The 5,653-nt window shown below is 47.8% G+C and overlaps 1 pseudogene; it reads right to left on the bottom strand.

The window, feature by feature from the left end:
* Positions 1-4,030: 4,030 nt before the first annotated feature.
* Positions 4,031-4,961, bottom strand: LOC114090381 (small ribosomal subunit protein eS4, X isoform-like; annotated as a pseudogene).
* Between the last annotated feature and the right edge of the window lie 692 nt (positions 4,962-5,653).

Raw genomic sequence — 5,653 nt, 5'->3', positions numbered from 1 at the left:
GAGACCTGAGCAAACGAATGGAGTGAGGGCTGGGGGATGAGCCTGGGGCAGATGCGTGGGACGAGGGGCGTGGGGGTGGACTGGCAGAGGCCCGCTGGTGTGTGGGTGGCATTCGGCGCGGTATGGGGGCCCGGGGGCTGAGGCGGAATCTCGAGGAGGCAAGAGCGAGGGCACCCGAGACCGGGTGTTTACCCGGACAAGGCCAGAGTCTCGTAGACATCTGGGGTCGGTAGGGGATGCTGGGTGAGGGGCGTCCTGGCACTGTAACCGACCCGCCAGGTGCGTGGGCGCGGGGGCCCGGGCTGCAAGGCGGTGGTCCTTCACACCTAGGCGGCCCGCGGAGGGGTGCGAGCAGGACTCTGGGACGCTGAGCATCAGGGGGATGCGGGAAAGTTTCGGTGAGACCCGGGAGTGACGTGGGGTGGTAGAAGGGTCCCCGGATGCGAGGGCGAGAAATGTCCCGCCGGGAAGTCTGTAGACCCGGGCAGAACCCGCATCAGCACTCGAGCCAAGCCCGCTTGCGGGGCGGCAGGACTTCGAGGATCTACCCCCTGGCACGTGGGGGCGTCGACACCGAAAAGACCTGGGCAATGGGCATTTCCGGGTGTTCCGCAGCTAGGTGGTCTGGGGCCCTGTTGAGGGCTGAAGAGTGAAAGGGGCCTCTGGTGGGCCGCGCTGGGCAAGGAAGGTGCATGTGCTGGGAAACCGACCACGGTCAGGCCTGGGTCGACGGCCAGAAAGTGGACAGGACAAGAAAGCGCCCCCTCCGCCTGGGAGGGTCTCATCCCTAAGGCATCAGCGCATTCTCGTTCCAACTTGCGGGCCACATTCACTGCCCAGTAAACCAGTGGGCGGGGCAGTGCCACAGGAGGGCGGGTGGTGGTGGGGGGTGCGCTCTCGCTCACTCTCCACCAATCAAGAGAGCTTGGGCGGGCCGGCGGAGCGTGACGTAGGTGGGCGGGGCTGAGTGGGCGGCCTGGCAGAGAACTCCAGGCCTCCGCTCGCTGCCTAGAGCGCGCGCTTTGGGCCTTAAGGGCAAGTCCTGCCTGAACCCCGGGACTTAAAGCAGGCGAGGCTGACGGGACCTTTCCAAATTTTCCGCCTCCCGCAAGCCTGGATCTGGACTCAGTCCGGTCATGTGCTCCCCCGGGGGACCAGTGAGCCTTCCCAAAGTTTTAAAGACACTTCCTGAAGCGATTCTGCTAGAGGTCAGTCCAAAGACCTCACTCTCCTCTTTGGAGAGAGACCTGGGACAGGGCTGCAGAGATTAGGCAGGTAGGAAAGCACTTAAGCAGACCTGCTGTAAAATGTAATTGTTAGTCAAGAGGTGGGTGTTTTGCCCTCAAATCCAAGACCACAGTGGCATTCTGGCACTGCATGGAGGTGGGGATGGAGACCTGATGACAACTGCCCTTGAGGTATGCTCACCCATGAGTAGCTGTTCTTCAAAGGACAACTTTGGGATCCCAGTGAGTAACCTGGGGCAGCTGAGTCAAGAAGATTGAAATGCCCTTTTGGTTAGGAAGAGAAGCCTAGGTTTAAGTAGACTAGGCTCCAGGGCATGACCTCGCTAACCTTCCCAATTACAGACTGAATTAGGTGCAGGACTTCCCTTGTCCCAGCTTTTGATGCCCCTTCATGTTCTGGCTATGTGCCCTGGTGAACTCAGATGTTCTCTGAATTCAATTGAAAAAGACTACTGAATTCTAAGGAGTCAGAAGGGGACCTTACAGAGATAGGTGTTTGGGGAGGTTCTAGGGATACAGTTCTACAAGTTTTGGTATATCTCCACAGAGATCAGTGTCTCTGCTCTCTGGTTGATGAGACATCCCAAATAGTCCATCAGCAAGAGTCAGCTGATGGGAACACTGGGACTCACTGTCCATGTGGATAAGGCTGGTATTCCTTTGGAGGCAGGTGGGTGAAGGTACTTCCAAAAGTTCTGTTCACTTTACCAAGGGTAGGAAGGAACTCAACAGTCCTTAGGAGTACAGAGCCACAGGAAGTGATTTTCACATGTGGAGTCTTTATGGTTTGGCCTCTTCTGCAGCAGTGACTCCTTGGAACACTTTAGTAACAATTTTCCCTCACCTGCAACCTCCACCATCCTCACTTCCTGAGATCACCTCTCAACCTTCATCTCAGGTCCATGCAGGAAAACAGCTGTCTTTTAAAGCCCTTGTTCCTTTCCATATGCTTCATTTAAAATTCCAATTTATTATTTACTTTATAAATATTAATAGAAATCAAAGAAAAATATTATCCTATCCTTAAATCTATCTTTATTTTCCTCCATTTCCCTTGTCCTTAATTGTATGCTGACTAAATTTTTATGTAGCTATAAAGTGTTTAAAATTCTTGGTTACATTTTTCCATATGGTGACATAATCGTGGTTAAGTGTCATTATAAATGATTGCACCTTACTAAAAGGTCATTTTAAATGATAACACCTTACTAAAAGGGTCTTAAATAACACAACATCTTGGTTTTATATGTGAAGGAAACATTTAAAATTTATTGGAACAACTTGATTATCCATGAAGAGAAAATATGTCGTTACTGTAGTTCTTATTGTATATTCAAGATCAATCAAATAATTAAATATAAAAATTAGCAAATATACCAAAATAGATTTCAGCAAATTCTTTTTGATCTTGGATGAGAAAGACCCAAGAATGATAAAAATTCCAGAAATTTTAAAGGATATGATTGACAGTTGTTCATTCAACATTTATTGAGTGCCTTCTGTGTGGTAGGTTCTATTCTAGGCACTGAGAATCAGCATTATCCAAAGTGAGAATTAAGGAGTTGAGCTCATTCCCTCACACAAGTCAGTCATCATGGCTAAGGGTCATTTGGGGCCTTAAGCCTCCAACCATTTGAGGGCTCTCTGGGAACTTGAGTAAAGTGGCCCCAGCAACCAGAAGACAGCCATTGGAAGTCAACACATAACAATCCCCAGAGAGGGAGGCCCAGAAACAGTAAAAAGGGTCTGAGGGGATCTAGAAAGATCACCAAAGTGTTGGTGAAAGTCACAATTCCCAGACTCCCATCATACAGTGACCTTGTACCACTTGTACAAGAACAGGTGTCATGTTTAACTTAATTTTTATTTAAATATATTTTCAAACTGAAAACTAGCAGATAACATTTTTTATTAAAAAGGCAAATAGAAAACATAGGAAGGACCATGACCCTATAAAGAAAGTGCTACAAAGGGTGATAGAGAAGAGATTGGAATGCCAAGGACAGGGGAACATAAGGCTAGGGCTGGTGAACTTGGTCCCAAGGGGCCAAAGATAGGAACAAATAGGAAGGTAAGACATATTGGTGATGGCAGCCTGGACTAGAGACTGTTAGAGCCCTAGAGTATAGCTCTGATATGGGTGGGATAGGTGGACTATTAAAGTAGAGATAAGACTCTTGTAGGGATACTAGGGTGAGCAGTGAGTGAGGTTGCCCCTGAGGAAAGAACACTGGACATTGGGATCAAAATTTGAAATGGCTAGGTTTAGGGTTTTGGTGATGTATAGGGCCCAGATCAAGCAAAGCCTTCTACACCAGGAAACGCATCTGGGCTTGATTTAGGGAGTGGGGGATGGAAGTGACATAATCAGACAGTGTTTAAAAAATTCCTGCAGATTAACAGAGTGTGTTGGGACAATGCAAGAGGCAGGGAAACATACAGAAGATGATGCATTAATATATAAAGAAGATGATGACATTTGTGGGGATGGAGAGGGCTGGGTAGACTCCTGATATATTTTGGAGGGAAAATGAACAAGTCTTGCCTACAATTGGGTTTGAGGAATAAGGGATGAGCAAGGAGGAAATGGCCTCCTGCTTTCTGCCTTGGGCACCCAGGTAAAGAGTTGAGGGTCCTCTGAGATGCTCACTGCATCTGTCACTTCCAGACTGCTCCTGACTACCTTCCATACTTGAATTTCTCCTCCATGCTGTTTTTTCCCCCTCATCCTGCTATATTTTCTTTAATTAAGTACAAGGCATATCACCTAGATATCATTTATTTCAACCACTGCTCTGCTTGGTTGCCAGTCTCTTGTCTCTTTCTTCAGCAATACTAAGGCAGATTCCTTTTCCTCATGGAAGAGAAATCCGTGGTTTGTTTCCTTTGTCAATAACAAAAATGTTGGAGAGCCGGGTGGCAAAGCTGTTGCCACTGGCATCTTTCACATGAACCACATCAAAAGAGCCAGGATCAATCTATTTATCTATCTCTATGTCTCTGTCTATCTATCTCTTTCTCTCTCTCCTTCCCTGCGTCCCCCCTCCTCCCTCCCCCTTACCTTCCTCCCCCTTCCCCCCTCCCCCCTCCCTCCCTTTTCTCTCTCTTTCTCTCTCTCTCTCAGCAGTCACACCAATTCTTCCCAAATTAGCACCTCCAGTTACCATACACATGTTACCAGTGTCAAACTTGATGAAATCGGTAGTCTTGCCAGTCTCCAAATCAATCTGAATGGTATCATTCACTTTGATTAGGGGATCAGGGTAGCAAATGGTTCGAGCATCATGAGTCACTAGAAGAGGGATTCTTTTTGTGCCCACAAAGATCTTTCTCACTTTGCACAATGTGTACTTGGCCTCCTCAGGTGTAATATGATGAACAGCAAAATGACCCTTGGTGTCACAGATCAGACAGAAATTCTTTCCAGTCTTATCAATGCTGATGACATCTATAAAACCGGTGTGGTATGTTATATCAGTTTGGACTTTGCCATCAATCTTAATGAAGTGCTGAATGCGAATCTGTCTTACTTCATCTCCTGTCAGGGCATACTTAACTCTGTTCCTTAGAAAAATGATGAGAGGAAGATGTTCTCTCAGCTTGTGGGGACCAGTGGATGGATGAGAAGCAAACACACCAGTCAGTTTAATCCAGCATCCAATACTTTGGAGCTGCTACCCACTGCTTCAGATGCTTCTTGGGACCATGAGCCATGGCTGCTCTAGGCACAGAAAGAGGCCTCCTTCTTCCTGTGTGCTCCATGCTGTTCTTGATCTGCTTTGTCTCTTCTCTGTTTTTTGTGTGTGCTACTCTGTCTTTGGATCTCTGTTTTTCTGACTAGCTTTACTAGACTATCTAGCTGGATTAGTCTTCCCAGATCCTTTCAAGAGGAGGCAGCAGGTCTCCTGCTGAGAAAGGAGGGAAGTAAGATCTAGGCAGAATCTCCTGGTGGTTAGTCAAGTGGATACACAACAGATCCTGCCCACAGGTCTCTATTTTGGGGTCACTTTTGGACATGAATGAGGTTCTGTAGACAGCAACCCTGCTCTCCTGTTGTGCACTAGGCCCAGAGTCAGTCCCAGAGGGGTATGCATCTGGTGCCTTCAGTGTGCCAGGGTCAAATACAGTGCACAAAGCACTCTAAGGGGCCCACAGCTTAGTGGATAGAGTAGGCAGAGGAAAAAATCAGTGGGCAGTAGAGTAGAGCTGATTTATTCTGGCAGTTCAGGGAGTCACCATAGAAGAGATGATGCTAAAAGTCCTTTTCAGAGGTCTCAATTTTCCCAGTGAGAGGAATTTTTCATCTAGGATCCACAGAGAAGGCTGCATCAAGGAGCAGTACGACATGATGAAGGAAGAGATTGGGGTCCCAAAGATCCAGTTGACTTTAGAATTTAACCTGCATA

Source organism: Marmota flaviventris, chromosome 1, assembly GCF_047511675.1.
Source record: "Marmota flaviventris isolate mMarFla1 chromosome 1, mMarFla1.hap1, whole genome shotgun sequence".
Taxonomy (NCBI): Eukaryota; Metazoa; Chordata; class Mammalia; order Rodentia; family Sciuridae; genus Marmota; species Marmota flaviventris.
This window is presented reverse-complemented; position numbering and strand designations above follow the sequence as displayed.